Genomic DNA, 21,064 nt, shown 5'->3' with positions numbered 1-21,064 from the left:
CAGAGACAGTACAGAGACAGTACAGAGACAGTACAGACAGTACAGACCGTACACACAGTACACACAGACAGTACAGAGTGTACACACAGTACACACAGACAGTGCAGAGACAGTACACACAGTACACACAGACAGTACAGAGACAGTACAGAGACAGTACAGAGACAGTACATACAGTACACACAGACAGTAAAGAGACAGTACAGAGACAGTACACACAGACAGTACACACAGTACACACAGAGACAGTACACACAGAGACAGTACTGACGGTAGAGAGACAGTACACAGAGAGACAGTACAGACAGTACAGACAGTACAGGGACAGTACACAGAGAGACAGTACACACAGAGAGAGTACAGACAGTACACAGAGACAGTACACAGACAGTATAGAGACAGCACATACAATAAGACAGTACATACAGTACAGAGACAGTACATACAGTACAGACAGTGCACAGAGACAGTACAGAGACAGTACAGACAGTACACACAGAGACAGTACAGACAGTGCAGACAGTACACACAGAGACAGTACAGACAGTACAGGTAGTACAGAGACAGTACAGAGACAGTACAGACAGTACACAGAGAAGTACAAAGACAGTACATACAGTGCACACAGAGACAGTACAGACAGTACACACAGAGACAGTACAGACAGTACAGACAGTACACAGAGACAGTACAGAGGCAGTACAGACAGTACACAGTGACAGTACAGAGACAGTACGGACAGTACAGAGACAGTACAGACAGTACATACAGTACACAGACAGTACAGACAGTACAGACAGAGACAGTACAGAGACAGTACAGACAGTACAGACAATACAGACAGTACACACAGCACACACAGAGACAGTACAGAGACAGTACAGACAGTATAGAGACAGTACACACAGAAACAGTACAGAGACAGTACACACAGTACAGAGACAGTTCACAGAGACAGTACACACAGACAGTACACACAGTACACACAGAGACAGTACACACAGACAGTACACACACAGACAGTACACACAGACAGTACACACAGACAGTACACACAGACACCCCGTGTCTCCCCCCCCGTGTCTCTTTCTCCCCCCGTGTCTCCCCACGTGTCTCTCTCTCTCCCCGTGTCTCTCTCTCCCCGTGTCTCTCCCCCCGTGTCTCTCTCTCCCCGTGTCTCTCCCCCCGTGTCTCTCTCTCTCCCCGTGTCTCTCCCCCCCGTGTCTCTCTCTCCCCGTGTCTCTCTCTCCCTGTATCTCTCTCTCTCTCCCCCCATGTCCGTCTCTCCCCGTGTCTCTCCCCCCCGTGTCTCTCTCTCCATGTCTCTCCCCCCCGTGTCTCTCTCCCCGTGTCTCTCTCTCCCCGTGTTTCTCCCCCCCGTGTCTCTCTCTCCCCGTGTCTCTCTCCCCGTGTCTCTCTCTCTCCCCGTGTCTCTCTCTCTCCCCGTGTCTCTCTCCCCGTGTCTCTCTCTCCCCGTGTCTCTCTCTCCCCGTGTTTCTCCCCCCCGTGTCTCTCTCTCCCCGTGTCTCTCCCTCCCCGTGCCTCTCTCCCCGTGTCTCTCTCTCCCCGTGTCTCTCTCCCCGTGTCTCTCTCTCCCCGTGTCTCTCCCTCCCCGTGTCTCTCTCTCCCCGTGTCTCCCTCTCCCCGTGTCTCTCCCTCCCCGTGTCTCTCTCTCTCTCTGTGTCTCTCTCCCCGTGTCTCTCTCCCCGTGTCTCTCTCCCCGTGTCTCTCCCCGTGTCTCTCTCCCCGTGTCTCTCCCCCCCGTGTCTCTCTCTCCCCCGTGTCTCTCTCCCCGTGTCTCTCCCCCGTGTCTCTCTCTCCCCCGTGTCTCCCCCCCCCGTGTCTCTCCCTGTGTCTCTCTCTCCCCGTGTCTCTCCCCCCGTGTCTCTCTCTCTCCCCGTGTCTCTCCCCCCCGTGTCTCTCTCTCCCCGCGTCTCTCTCCCCCTGTCTCTCCCCCCGTGTCTCTCCCCCCGTGTCTCTCTCCCCGTGTCTCTCCCCCCCGTGTCTCTCTCCCCCGTGTCTCTCCCCGTGTCTCCCCCGTGTCTCTCTCCCCGCGTCTCCCCCCGTGTCTCACCAGACAGCAGGGCCGTGTCTACGATCATCCACAGGCCGTTCAGGAAGATCACTCCGTCTGTGGCACACACAAGCACGTGTCACTCCCTGTCTCCACCGTGTCTCCATCGTGTCTCCATCGTGTCACTCCGTGTCTCCCTGTCTCTGTCTCCATGTCTCAGTCTCCATGTCTCCGTGTCTCCCACCGTGTCTCCCTGTCTCTGTGTCTCCGTGTCTCCCACCGTGTCTCCCACCGTGTCTCCCTGTCTCCCTGTCTCCGTGTCTCCCCCCGTGTCTCCCACCTTGTCTCCCTGTCTCCGTGTCTCCGTGTCTCCCACCTTGTGTCCCACCGTGTCCCCGTGTCTCCCACCTTGTCTCCATGTCTCCGTGTCTCCATGTCTCCGTGTCTCCCACCTTGTCTCCCTGGCTCCCGTCGTGTCTCTCTGCCTCCCCCCGTGTCTCCCTGTCTCACTGTCCCCGTGTCTCCCATTGTGTCTCCCACCGTGTCTCCCTGTCTCCCGTCGTGTCTCCCTGTCTCCATGTCCTCGTGTCTCCCTGTCTCCGTGTTTCCATGTCTCCGTGTCTCCCACCGTGTCTCCCTGGCTCCCGTCGTGTCTCTCTGCCTCCCCCCGTGTCTCCTCCCGTGTCTCCCCGTCTCAGTGTCTCCCTGTCTCCCTGTCTCCCCCCGTGTCTCCATGTCTCCGTGTCTCCATGTCTCCTTGTCTCCCTGTCTCCCACCGTGTCTCACTCACAAATGCTGTACTCAAAAGCTTGAGATTTCACCATCACGTGGATTCCTGCAACATCACCAACATCATCAACATCAACAACAACATCAACAACAACATCAACAACAACATTATCATCATCATCAACATCACCAACAACATCAACATCATCATCAACATCACAAACATCAACATCATCATCAACATCACAAACATCAACATCATCATCAACATCACCAACAACATCAACATCATCATCAACATCACAAACATCAACATCATCATCAACATCACAAACATCAACATCATCATCACCACCATCCATATCACGAACAACATCAACATCATCATCAACACCAACATCATCATCAACATCACAAACATCATCATCAACATCATCACCACCATCAACATCATCATCACCAACATCATCATCATCATCAACATCACCATCATCACAATCATCATCAACACCAAAATCATCATCAACATCACAAACATCAAAATCATCATCAACATCACAAACATCAACATCATCATCAACATCACAAACATCAACATCATCATCCACATCACAAACATCAACATCATCAACATCACAAACATCAACATCATCATCAACATCATCATCACCACCATCCATATCACGAACAACATCAACATCATCATCAACACCAACATCATCATCAACATCACAAACATCATCATCAAAATCATCATCACCACCATCAACATCATCATCATCAACATCACAAACATCAACATCATCAACATCACCAACAACATCAACATCATCATCATCATCACAAACATCAACATCATCATCATCACAAACATCAACATCATCATCAACATCATCATCAACACCAACATCAACATCATCATCAACATCATCATCAACATCACAAACATCAACATCATCATCACCACCATCAACATTACCATCAACACCATCATCATCATCAACATCACCATCAACACCAACATCAACATCATCATCAACATCACAAACATCAACATCATCAACATCACAAACATCATCATCACCACCATCAACATCACCATCAACACCATCATCATCATCAACATCACCATCAACACCAACATCATCATCAACATCACAAACATCAACATCAACATCACAAACATCAACATCATCATCACCACCATCCATATCACGAACAACATCATCATCAACACCAACATCATCATCAACATCACAAACATCATCATCAACATCATCATCACCACCATCAACATCATCATCACCAACATCATTACCACCATCATCATCAACATCACCATCATCACCATCATCATCAACACCAAAATCATCAGCAACATCACAAACATCAAAATCATCATCAACATCACGAACATCAACATCATCATCAACATCACAAACATCAACATCATCATCCACATCACAAACATCAACATCAACATCATCAACATCACAAACATCAACATCAACATCATCAACATCACAAACATCAACATCATCATCAACATCACAAACATCAACATCATCATCAACATCACAAACATCACCACCATCCATATCACGAACAACATCAACATCATCATCAACACCAACATCATCATCAACATCACAAACATCATCATCAAAATCATCATCACCACCATCAACATCATCATCATCAACATCACAAACATCAACATCATCATCAACATCACAAACATTAACATCATCATCAACATCACCAACAACATCAACATCATCATCATCAACACCAACATCATCATCATCACAAACATCAACATCATCATCATCATCATCACAAACATCAACATCATCATCAACATCATCATCAACACCAACATCAACATCATCAACATCATCATCAACATCACAAACATCAACATCATCATCACCACCATCAACATCACCATCAACACCATCATCATCAACATCACCATCAACACCAACATCAACATCATCATCAACATCACAAACATCAACATCATCAACATCACAAACATCAACATCATCATCACCACCATCAACATCACCATCAACACCATCATCATCATCAATATCACCATCAACACCATCATCATCATCAACATCACCAACATCTTGATTTAAAGCTTTCGTGATTGCAGGGATTAATATTCTTGGTTTTTTCGGTAAAGTAACCACGTAAAAGGGAAACAATAAAATAATAAAAATATAAACATCAACATCATTTTATTGTTTTATATTTTTATTATTTTATTGTTTCCCTTCTACGTGACTTTACCGAAAGAACCAAGAATATCACCAACATCATCATCATCAACATCACCATCGCCATCATCATCATCAACATCATCATCAACATCATCATCAACATCGCCATCACCATCAACATCACCAACATCAACATCACCATCAACATTGCCATCAACATCAACATCACCACCATCAACATCACCATCAACAACACCATCGCCATCATCATCAACATTACCATCAACATCACCACCATCAACATCACCATCAACATCATCACCACCATCAACATCACCATCAACAACATCATCAGCATCATTACCACCATCAACATCATTAACATCACCATCGCCATCATCATCAACATCACCATCAACATCACCATCAACATCACCATCAACATCACCATGAACATCACCATCAACATCATCACCACCATCAACATCACCATCAACAACACCATCAACATCATCATCAACATCACCACCGTCAACATCACCATCAACATCACCATCATCACCACCATCAACATCACCATCAACAACACCATCAGCATCATCACCACCATCAACATCATCATCAACATCACTATCGCCATCATCATCAACATCAACATCACAATCAACATCACCATGAACATCACCATCAACATCATCACCACCATCAACATCACCATCAACAACACTATCAACATCATCATCAACATCATCAACAACACCATCAACATCACCATCGCCATCATCATCATCATCAACATCACCATCACCATCAACATCGCCACCATCATCATCAACATCACCATCAACATCACCATCAACATCATCATCAACATTATCATCAACATCATCATCAACATCACCACCATCATCATCAATATCACCACCACCATCATCATCATCACCACCATCAACATCATCACCACCATCAACATCATCATCAACATCATCATAAACATCGCCATCAACATCAACATCACCACCATCATCATCATAACCACCATCAACATCACCATCACCACCATCAACATCATCACCACCATCAACAACATCATCAACATCAACATCACCATCAACATCATCAACAACATCAACATAAACATCGCCATCAACATCGCCACCATCAACATCACCATCAACATCACCACCATCAACATCATCAACATCACCACCATCTACATCATCACCATGAACATCACCATCAACATCATCACCACCATCAACATCATCAACATCACCATCGCCATCATCATCAACATCACCACCATCAACATCACCATCAACATCATCACCACCATCAACATCACCATCAACAACACCATCAACATCACCATCAACATCACCATCAACATCATCACCACCATCAACATCACCATCAACATCACCATCAACAACACCATCAACATCAACATCACCACCATCAACATCACCATCAACATCACCATCAACATTATCACCACCATCAACACCATCAACAACACCATCAACAACACCATCAGCATCATCACCACCATCAACATCACCATCTACATCACCATCAACATCACCATCAACATCATCACCACCATCATCACCACCATCAACATGACCATCAACATCATCACCACCATCTACATCACCATCGCCATCATCATCAACATCACCATCAACATCACCATCAACATCACCATCAACATCACCATCGCCATCATCATCATCAACATCACCATCAACATCATCATCAACATCACCATCAACATCACCACCATCAACATCACCACCATCATCATCAAAATCACCATCGACATCACCATCAACATCATCATCAACATCATCATCAACATCATCATCAACATCACCACCATCATCATCAACATCACCATCAACATCATCATCAACATCATCATCATCATCACCACCATCATCATCAACATCACCACGATCATCATCATCAACATCATCCTCAACATCGCCATCAACATCAACATCGCCATCAACATCACCACCATCATCATCATCACCACCATCAACATCATCACCACCATCAACATCATCATCAACATCATCAACATCGCCATCAACATCACCACCATCAACATCACCACCATCAACATCACCACCATCATCATCACCACCATCAACATCATCACCACCATCAACATCATCATCAACATCATCAACATCGCCATCAACATCACCACCATCAACATCACCACCATCAACATCACCACCATCAACATCACCACCATCAACATCATCATCAACATCACCACCATCAACATCACCACCATCAACATCATCACCACCATCAACATCATCATCAACAGCACCATCAACAACACCATCAACATCACCACCATCAACATCACCACCATCAACATCACCACCATCAACATCACCACCATCAACATCATCATCAACATCATCATCAACATCACCACCAACAACATCACCATCAACATCACCACCATCAACATCACCACCATCAACATCACCATCAACATCATCATCAACATCATCATCAACAACACCATCAACATCACCATCAACATCACCACCATCAACATCACCACCATCAACATCACCACCATCAACATCAACATCATCATAATCAACAACATCAACAACATCATCATCATAATCATCATCATAATCAACATAATCATCAACAACATCATTATAATCAACATCATCATCAACATCACCATCAACATCATCATCAACATCATCATCAACATCACCACCAACAACATCACCATCAACATCACCACCATCAACGTCATCATCAAGGTGGTGGAGGGGCGGGGCTTTGGGGGGAAGAGGGGCTGTGTGAGGGAGGGGGCGGGGCTGTGTAAGGGAGGGGGCGGGGCTGTGTGAGGGAGGGGGCGGGGCTGTGTGCGAGAGGGGCGGGGCTGTGTGCGAGAGGGGCGGGGCTGTGTGCGAGAGGGGCGGGGCTGTGTGCGAGAGGGGCGGGGCTGCGTGTGTTAGGGGCGGAGCTTGTGCGGTTTTGGCGGGGCTGAGTGTGGAAGATGGGGCGGGGCCGTGTGTGTTGGGGGCGGGGCTCTGTTGGAGGATGGACGGGGCTGTGTGTTAGGGGGCGGGCCAGTGTAGGTGGATGGGCGGGGCTGTTGGGTGGGGGGGGTGTGGCCTCCACCTCTGACGATGACGTAGGCGGTGCGAGGGAAGTCGTCGAACCAGCACTGCCCGGTATGACGAGCCTAGAGCAGCGACACGTGGAGCTCACCAACTCACTCACCAATACACTCACCAATACACTCACCAATACACTCACCAATACACTCACCAATACACTCACCAATACACTCACCAATACACTCACCAATACACTCACCAACTCACTCACCAACTCACCAATACACTCACCAATACACTCACCAATACACTCACCACCTCACTCACCAACTCACTCACCAATACACTCACCAATACACTCACCAATACACTCACCAATACACTCACCAATACACTCACCAATACACTCACCAATACACTCACCAATACACTCACCAACTCACTCACCAACTCACCAATACACTCACCAATACACTCACCAATACACTCACCACCTCACTCACCAATACACTCACCAATACACTCACCAATACATTCACCAACTCACTCACCAAAACACTCACCAACTCACCAATACACTCACCACCTCACACATACACTCACCAATACACTCACCAACTCACTCACCAATACACTCACCAACTCACCAATACACTCACCACCTCACACATACACTCACCAATACACTCACCAACTCACTCACCAATACACTCACCAACTCACCAATACACTCACCACCTCACACATACACTCACCAATACACTCACCAACTCACCAATACACTCACCAATACACTCACCAATACACTCACCAACTCACCAATACACTCACCACCTCACACATACACTCACCAATACACTCACCAACTCACCAATACACTCACCAATACACTCACCAATACACTCACCAATACACTCACCACACTCACCAATACACTCACCAATACACTCACCAATACACTCACCAATACACTCACCAACTCACCAACTCACTCACCAATACACTCACCAACTCACCAACTCACTCACCAATACACTCACCAACTCACTCACCAATACACTCACCAACTCACCAACACACTCACCAATACACTCACCAATACACTCACCAATACACTCACCAATACACTCACCAATACACTCACCAACTCACTCACCAACTCACCAATACACTCACCAACACACTCACCAACTCACCAACTCACTCACCAATACACTCACCAACTCACTCACCAATACACTCACCAATACACTCACTAATACACTCACCAACTCACTCACCAATACACTCACCAACTCACTCACCAATACACTCACCAACTCACCAATACACTCACCAATACACTCACCAATACACTCACCAATACACTCACCAATACACTCACCAATACACTCACCAACTCACCAACTCACTCACCAATACACTCACCAACTCACTCACCAAAACACTCACCAACTCACTCACCAACTCACTCACCAATACACTCACCAACTCACCAATACACTCACCAATACACTCACCAATACACTCACCAATACACTCACCAACTCACTCACCAAAACACTCACCAACTCACTCACCAACTCACTCACCAATACACTCACCAACTCACCAATACACTCACCAATACACTCACCACACTCACCAATACACTCACCAATACACTCACCAATACACTCACCAACTCACTCACCAACTCACCAATACACTCACCAATACACTCACCAACTCACCAACTCACTCACCAATACACTCACCAACTCACCAACTCACTCACCAATACACTCACCAACTCACTCACCAATACACTCACCAACTCACCAACACACTCACCAATACACTCACCAAGACACTCACCAATACACTCACCAATACACTCACCAATACACTCACCAACTCACTCACCAACTCACCAATACACTCACCAACACACTCACCAACTCACCAACTCACTCACCAATACACTCACCAACTCACTCACCAATACACTCACCAATACACTCACTAATACACTCACCAACTCACTCACCAATACACTCACCAACTCACTCACCAACTCACTCACCAATACACTCACCAACTCACCAATACACTCACCAATACACTCACCATACACTCACCAATACACTCACCAATACACTCACCAATACACTCACCAACTCACCAACTCACTCACCAATACACTCACCAACTCACTCACCAAAACACTCACCAACTCACTCACCAACTCACTCACCAATACACTCACCAACTCACCAATACACTCACCAATACACTCACCAATACACTCACCAATACACTCACCAACTCACTCACCAAAACACTCACCAACTCACTCACCAACTCACTCACCAATACACTCACCAACTCACCAATACACTCACCAATACACTCACCAATACACTCACCAATACACTCACCAATACACTCACCAACTCACTCACCAACTCACCAACTCACTCACCAATACACTCACCAACTCACTCACCAACTCACCAATACACTCACCAACACACTCACCAACTCACTCACCAACTCACCAATACACTCACCAATACACTCACCAATACACTCACCAACTCACTCACCAACTCACCAATACACTCACCAACACACTCACCAACTCACCAATACACTCACCAACTCACTCACCAACTCACCAATACACTCACCAACTCACTCACCAATACACTCACCAATACACTCACCAACTCACTCACCAACTCACTCACCAACTCACCAATACACTCACCAACACACTCACCAACTCACCAACTCACTCACCAATACACTCACCAACTCACTCACCAACTCACCAATACACTCACCACCTCACTCACCAACACACTCACCAACTCACTCACCAATACACTCACCAACACACTCACCAACTCACGCACCAACTCACCAATACACTCACCAATACACTCACCAATACACTCAACACACTCACCAATACACTCACCAATACACTCACCAATACACTCACCAACTCACCAATACACTCACCAACTCACCAATACACTCACCAACTCACCAATACACTCACCAATACACTCACCAATACACTCACCAACTCACCAATACACTCACCAACTCACCAATACACTCACCAATACACTCACCAACTCACCAATACACTCACCAATACACTCACCAACTCACCAACTCACTCACCAATACACTCACCAATACACTCACTAATACACTCACCAATACACTCACCAACTCACCAATACACTCACCAATACACTCACTAATACACTCACCAACTCACCAATACACTCACCAACTCACCAATACACTCACCAATACACTCACCAACTCACTCACCAACTCACAAATACACTCACCAATACTCACCAACTCACTCACCAATACACTCACCAATACACTCACCAATACACTCACCAATACACTCACCAATACACTCACCACACTCACCAATACACTCACTAATACACTCACCAACTCACAAATACACTCACCAATACTCACCAACTCACTCACCAATACACTCACCAATACACTCACTAATACACTCACCAACTCACCAATACACTCACCAATACACTCACCAATACACTCACCACACTCACCAATACACTCACCAATACACTCACCAATACACTCACCACACTCACCAATACACTCACCAATACACTCACTAATACACTCACCAACTCACCAATACACTCACCACACTCACCAATACACTCACCAATACACTCACCAATACACTCACCAATTCACCAATACACTCACCAATACACTCACCAATACACTAATACACTCACCACCACCTCACCAACTCACTCACCAATACACTCACCAACTCACCAACTCACTCACCATTACACTCACCAATACACTCACTCACCAATACACTCAGCAATACACTAATACACTCACCAACTCACTCACCAATACACTCACCAACACACTCACCAACTCACTAATACACTCACCAATACACTCACCAACTCACCAATACACTCACCAACTCACTCAATATTACACTCACCAATACACTCACCAAGTCACTCACCAATACACTCACCACCTCACTCACCAACTCACTCACCAACTCACTCACTCACCAACTCACCAATACACTCACCAATACACTCACCAACTCACCAATACACTCACCAATACACTCACGACCTCACGCGCCAATACACTCACCAACTCACCAAAACACTCACCACCTCACTCACCAATACACTCACCAACTCACTCAGCAATACACTCACCACCTCACCAATACACTGACCAATACACTCACCACCTCACTCACCAATACACTCACCAACTCACTCACCACCTCACCAATACACTCACCAATACACTCACCACCTCACTCACCAATACACTCACCAACTCACTCACCAACACACTCACCAATACACTCACTCACCACCTCACTCACCAATACAATCACCAACTCACCGATACACTCACCAACTCACTCACCAATACACTCACCACCTCACTCACCAATACACTCACCAATAAACTCACTCACCAATACACTCACCACCTCACTCACCAATACACTCACCAATACACTCACCAACTCACTCACCAATACACTCACCACCTCACTCACCAAAACACTCACCAACTCATTCAGCAATACACTCACCACCTCACCAATACACTCACCAATACACTCACTCACTCACCAATACACTCACCAATACACTCACCACCTCACTCACCAATACACTCACCAACTCACTCACCACCTCACCAATACACTCACCAATACACTCACCACCTCACTCACCAATACACTCACCAATACACTCACCAATACACTCACCACCTCACTCACCAATACACTCACCAACTCACTCACCAACTCACTAATACACTCACCAATACACTCACCAATACACTTACCAACTCACCAATAGACTCACCAATACATTCATTTACTCACCAACTCACCAAAAACACTCACCAATACACTCACCAATACACTCACTCACTCACCACCTCACTCAAAAATATAATCACCAACTCACTCACCAACTCACCAATGCACTCACCATCTCACTCACCACCTCACCAATACACTCACCAATACACTAACTCACCAAATCACTCAATCACCAAAACACTCACTCACAAATACACTCACCAATACACTCACCAACTCACCAATACACTCACCAACTCACTCACCAACTCACAAATACACTCACCAACTCACTTACTCACCAATACACTCACCAATACACTTAATCACTCACCAATACACTCACCAATACACTTACTCACTCACCAATACACTCACCAACTCACCAACTCACTCACCAACTCACTCTCCAGCACTGCCCGGTATGACGAGCCTAGAGCAGCGACACGTGGAGCTCACCAACTCACTCACCAATACACTCACCAACTCACTCACCAATACACTCACCAATACACTCACCAATACACTCACCAACTCACCAATACACTCACCAATACACTCACCAATACACTCACCAATACACTCACCAATACACTCACCAACTCACTCACCAACTCACCAATACACTCACCAATACACTCACCAATACACTCACCAATACACTCACCAATACACTCACCAATACACTCACCAATACACTCACCAATACACTCACCAATACACTCACCAATACACTCACCAATACACTCACCAACTCACTCACCAACTCACCAATACACTCACCAATACACTCACCAATACACTCACCAACTCACCAATACACTCACCAATACACTCACCAACTCACCAATACACTCACCAATTCACTCACCAAAACATTCACCACCTCACTCACCAACTCACCAATACACTCACCAATACACTCACTCACTCACCACCTCACTCAAAAATATAATCACCAACTCACTCACCAACTCACCAATGCACTCACCATCTCACTCACCACCTCACCAATACACTCACCAATACACTAACTCACCAAATCACTCAATCACCAAAACACTCACTCACAAATACACTCACCAATACACTCACCAACTCACCAATACACTCACCAACTCACTCACCAACTCACAAATACACTCACCAACTCACTTACTCACCAATACACTCACCAATACACTTAATCACTCACCAATACACTCACCAATACACTTACTCACTCACCAATACACTCACCAACTCACCAACTCACTCACCAACTCACTCTCCAGCACTGCCCGGTATGACGAGCCTAGAGCAGCGACACGTGGAGCTCACCAACTCACTCACCAATACACTCACCAATACACTCACCAATACACTCACCAATACACTCACCAATACACTCACCAATACACTCACCAATACACTCACCAATACACTCACCAACTCACTCACCAACTCACCAATACACTCACCAATACACTCACCAATACACTCACCACCTCACTCACCAATACACTCACCAATACACTCACCAATACACTCACCAACTCACCAATACACTCACCAATACACTCACCAATACACTCACCAATACACTCACCAATACACTCACCAACTCACTCACCAACTCACCAATACACTCACCAATACACTCACCAATACACTCACCAATACACTCACCAATACACTCACCAATACACTCACCAATACACTCACCAATACACTCACCAACTCACTCACCAACTCACCAATACACTCACCAATACACTCACCAATACACTCACCAACTCACCAATACACTCACCAATACACTCACCAACTCACCAATACACTCACCAATTCACTCACCAAAACATTCACCACCTCACTCACCAACTCACCAATACACTCACCAATACACTCACCAATACACTCACCAATACACTCACCAACTCACTCACCAACTCACCAATACACTCACCAATACACTCACCAATACACTCACCAACTCACCAATACACTCACCAATACACTCACCAACTCACCAATACACTCACCAATTCACTCACCAAAACATTCACCACCTCACTCACCAACTCACCAATACACTCACCAATACACTCACCAATACACTCACCAATACACTCACCAATACACTCACCAACTCACCAATACACTCACCAATACACTCACCAATACACTCACCAATACACTCACCAATACACTCACCAACTCACTCACCAACTCACCAATACACTCACCAATACACTCACCAATACACTCACCAATACACTCACCAATACACTCACCAATACACTCACCAATACACTCACCAATACACTCACCAACTCACTCACCAACTCACCAATACACTCACCAATACACTCACCAATACACTCACCAACTCACCAATACACTCACCAATACACTCACCAACTCACCAATACACTCACCAATTCACTCACCAAAACATTCACCACCTCACTCACCAACTCACCAATACACTCACCAATACACTCACCAATACACTCACCAATACACTCACCAACTCACTCACCAACTCACCAATACACTCACCAATACACTCACCAATACACTCACCAACTCACCAATACACTCACCAATACACTCACCAACTCACCAATACACTCACCAATTCACTCACCAAAACATTCACCACCTCACTCACCAACTCACCAATACACTCACCAATACACTCACCAATACACTCACCAACTCACTCACCAACTCACCAATACACTCACCAATACACTCACCAATACACTCACCAACTCACCAATACACTCACCAATACACTCACCAACTCACCAATACACTCACCAATTCACTCACCAAAACATTCACCACCTCACTCACCAACTCACCAATACACTCACCAATACACTCACCAATACACTCACCAATACACTCACCAACTCACTCACCAACTCACCAATACACTCACCAATACACTCACCAATACACTCACCAACTCACCAATACACTCACCAATACACTCACCAACTCACCAATACACTCACCAATTCACTCACCAAAACATTCACCACCTCACTCACCAACTCACCAATACACTCACCAATACACTCACCAATACACTCACCAATACACTCACCAACTCACCAATACACTCACCAATACACTCACCAATACACTCACCAACTCACCAATACACTCACCAATACACTCACCAACTCACCAATACACTCACCAATTCACTCACCAAAACATTCACCACCTCACTCACCAACTCACCAATACACTCAACAATACACTCACTAACTCACTCACCAATACACTCACCAACTCACTCACCAATACACTCACCAATACACTCACTCACCAATACACTCACCACCACACTCACCAACTCACTCACTCACCAATACACTCACCACCTCACTCACCAACTCACGAATATACTCACTCACCAATACACTCACCAATACACTCACCAATACACTCACCAACACACTCACCAATACACTCACTCACCAACTCACTCACCACCTCACTCACCACCTCACTCACTAAATCACACACCAATACATTCACTCACCAACTCACTCACTCACCAATACACTCACTCACCAACTCACTCACCAATACACTCACCAACTCACCAATACACTCACCATTACACTCACCAATACACTCACTAATACACTCACCAATACACTCACCAACTCACCAATACACTCACCAATACACTCACTAATACACTCACCAACTCACCAATACACTCACCAACTCACCAATACACTCACCAATACACTCACCAATACACTCACCAATACACTAATACACTCCCCAACTCACTAATACACTCACCAAAACACTCACTCACCAATACACTCATCAATACACTCACCAATACACTCACTCACCAATACACTCACCAATACACTCATCAACTCACTCACCAATACACTCACCATCTCACTCACCAATACACTCACCAATACACTAACTCCCCACCTTACTCACCAATACACTCAACAATACACTCACCAACTCACTCACCAATACACTCACTCACCAATACACTCACTCACCAATACACTCACCACCTCACTCACCAATAAACTCACCAATACACTCACCACCTCACTCACCACCTCACTCACCAATACACTCACCACCTCACTCACCACCTCACTCACCAACTCACTCACCACCTCACTCACTCACCAATACACTCACCACCTCACTCACCACCTCACTCACCACCTCACTCACCACCTCACCACCTCACTCACCACCTCACTCACTCACCAACTCACTCACCACCTCACTCACTCACTACCTCACTCACCAACTCACTCACCACTTCACTCCCTCACTCACCACCTCACTAACCAACTCACTCACCACCTCACTCACTCACCAATACACTCACCAATACACTCACCACGTCACTCACCAATTCACTCACTCACCACCTCACTCACCACCTCACTCACCAATACACTCACTCACCACCTCACTCACCAACTCACTCACTCACCAACTCACTCACCAAAACATTCACCAATACACTCACTCACCAACTCACTCACCACCTCACTCACCACCTCACTCACTAAATCACACACCAATACATTCTCTCACCAACTCACTCACTCACCAATACACTCACTCACCAACTCACTCACCAATACACTCACCAATACACTCACCAATACACTCACCAACTCACTCACCAACTCACCAATACACTCACCAATACACTCACCAATACACTCACCAATACACTCACCAACTCACTCACCAACTCACCAACTCACTCACCAATACACTCACCAACTCACTCACCAACTCACCAATACACTCACCAATACACTCACCAACTCACTCACCAATACACTCACCAACTCACCAATACACTCACCAATACACTCACCAATACACTCACCAATACACTCACCAATACACTCACCAATACACTCACCAACTCACTCACCAATACACTCACCAACTCACCAATACACTCACCACCTCACACATACACTCACCAATACACTCACCAACTCACCAATACACTCACCACACTCACCAATACACTCACCAATACACTCACCACACTCACCAATACACTCACCAATACACTCACCAATACACTCACCAACTCACCAACTCACTCACCAATACACTCACCACACTCACCAATACACTCACCAACACACTCACCAACTCACTAATACACTCACCAATACACTCACCAACTCACCAATACACTCACCAACTCACTCAATATTACACTCACCAATACACTCACCAAGTCACTCACCAATACACTCACCACCTCACTCACCAACTCACTCACCAACTCACTCACTCACCAACTCACCAATACACTCACCAATACACTCACCAACTCACCAATACACTCACCAATACACTCACGACCTCACGCGCCAATACACTCACCAACTCACCAAAACACTCACCACCTCACTCACCAATACACTCACCAACTCACTCAGCAATACACTCACCACCTCACCAATACACTGACCAATACACTCACCACCTCACTCACCAATACACTCACCAACTCACTCACCACCTCACCAATACACTCACCAATACACTCACCACCTCACTCACCAATACACTCACCAACTCACTCACCAACACACTCACCAATACACTCACTCACCACCTCACTCACCAATACAATCACCAACTCACCGATACACTCACCAACTCACTCACCAATACACTCACCACCTCACTCACCAATACACTCACCAATAAACTCACTCACCAATACACTCACCACCTCACTCACCAATACACTCACCAATACACTCACCAACTCACTCACCAATACACTCACCACCTCACTCACCAAAACACTCACCAACTCATTCAGCAATACACTCACCACCTCACCAATACACTCACCAATACACTCACTCACTCACCAATACACTCACCAATACACTCACCACCTCACTCACCAATACACTCACCAACTCACTCACCACCTCACCAATACACTCACCAATACACTCACCACCTCACTCACCAATACACTCACCAATACACTCACCAATACACTCACCACCTCACTCACCAATACACTCACCAACTCACTCACCAACTCACTAATACACTCACCAATACACTCACCAATACACTTACCAACTCACCAATAGACTCACCAATACATTCATTTACTCACCAACTCACCAAAACACTCACCAATACACTCACCAATACACTCACTCACTCACCACCTCACTCAAAAATATAATCACCAACTCACTCACCAACTCACCAATGCACTCACCATCTCACTCACCACCTCACCAATACACTCACCAATACACTAACTCACCAAATCACTCAATCACCAAAACACTCACTCACAAATACACTCACCAATACACTCACCAACTCACCAATACACTCACCAACTCACTCACCAACTCACAAATACACTCACCAACTCACTTACTCACCAATACACTCACCAATACACTTAATCACTCACCAATACACTCACCAATACACTTACTCACTCACCAATACACTCACCAACTCACCAACTCACTCACCAACTCACTCTCCAGCACTGCCCGGTATGACGAGCCTAGAGCAGCGACACGTGGAGCTCACCAACTCACTCACCAATACACTCACCAATACACTCACCAATACACTCACCAACTCACCAATACACTCACCAATACACTCACCAATACACTCACCAATACACTCACCAATACACTCACCAACTCACTCACCAACTCACCAATACACTCACCAATACACTCACCAATACACTCACCAATACACTCACCAATACACTCACCAATACACTCACCAATACACTCACCAATACACTCACCAACTCACTCACCAACTCACCAATACACTCACCAATACACTCACCAATACACTCACCAACTCACCAATACACTCACCAATACACTCACCAACTCACCAATACACTCACCAATTCACTCACCAAAACATTCACCACCTCACTCACCAACTCACCAATACACTCACCAATACACTCACCAATACACTCACCAATACACTCACCAACTCACTCACCAACTCACCAATACACTCACCAATACACTCACCAATACACTCACCAACTCACCAATACACTCACCAATACACTCACCAACTCACCAATACACTCACCAATTCACTCACCAAAACATTCACCACCTCACTCACCAACTCACCAATACACTCACCAATACACTCACCAATACACTCACCAATACACTCACCAATACACTCACCAACTCACCAATACACTCACCAATACACTCACCAATACACTCACCAATACACTCACCAATACACTCACCAACTCACTCACCAACTCACCAATACACTCACCAATACACTCACCAATACACTCACCAATACACTCACCAATACACTCACCAATACACTCACCAATACACTCACCAATACACTCACCAACTCACTCACCAACTCACCAATACACTCACCAATACACTCACCAATACACTCACCAACTCACCAATACACTCACCAATACACTCACCAACTCACCAATACACTCACCAATTCACTCACCAAAACATTCACCACCTCACTCACCAACTCACCAATACACTCACCAATACACTCACCAATACACTCACCAATACACTCACCAACTCACTCACCAACTCACCAATACACTCACCAATACACTCACCAATACACTCACCAACTCACCAATACACTCACCAATACACTCACCAACTCACCAATACACTCACCAATTCACTCACCAAAACATTCACCACCTCACTCACCAACTCACCAATACACTCACCAATACACTCACCAATACACTCACCAATACACTCACCAACTCACTCACCAACTCACCAATACACTCACCAATACACTCACCAATACACTCACCAACTCACCAATACACTCACCAATACACTCACCAACTCACCAATACACTCACCAATTCACTCACCAAAACATTCACCACCTCACTCACCAACTCACCAATACACTCACCAATACACTCACCAATACACTCACCAATACACTCACCAACTCACTCACC

At 45.6% G+C, this 21,064-nt stretch overlaps 1 protein-coding gene across 2 annotated transcripts in view; it reads right to left on the bottom strand.

Moving 5' to 3' along the window:
• LOC142907964 (two pore calcium channel protein 1-like) overlaps window positions 1-21,064 on the bottom strand; it is a 115,596-nt gene that overhangs the window by 85,450 nt on the left and 9,082 nt on the right. For both annotated transcript variants that reach the window (XM_076058016.1, XM_076058017.1), the window contains exons 2-4: window positions 8,146-8,209; window positions 2,805-2,849; window positions 2,075-2,131 (exon numbers count right to left, since the gene is read on the bottom strand). The gene's annotated coding sequence lies outside the window, so the exon portion shown is untranslated. The remainder of the gene's footprint in view (window positions 1-2,074; window positions 2,132-2,804; window positions 2,850-8,145; window positions 8,210-21,064) is intronic.

The sequence above is a fragment of the Petromyzon marinus genome, assembly GCF_048934315.1.
Source record: "Petromyzon marinus isolate PM22_M1 ecotype Great Lakes invasive population chromosome 67 unlocalized genomic scaffold, UKy_Petmar_22M1.pri1.0 chr67_unloc.4, whole genome shotgun sequence".
Classification (NCBI taxonomy): Eukaryota; Metazoa; Chordata; class Hyperoartia; order Petromyzontiformes; family Petromyzontidae; genus Petromyzon; species Petromyzon marinus.
The sequence above is the reverse complement of the archived record's forward strand: the minus strand, read 5'-3'. Positions and strand labels throughout refer to the sequence as shown.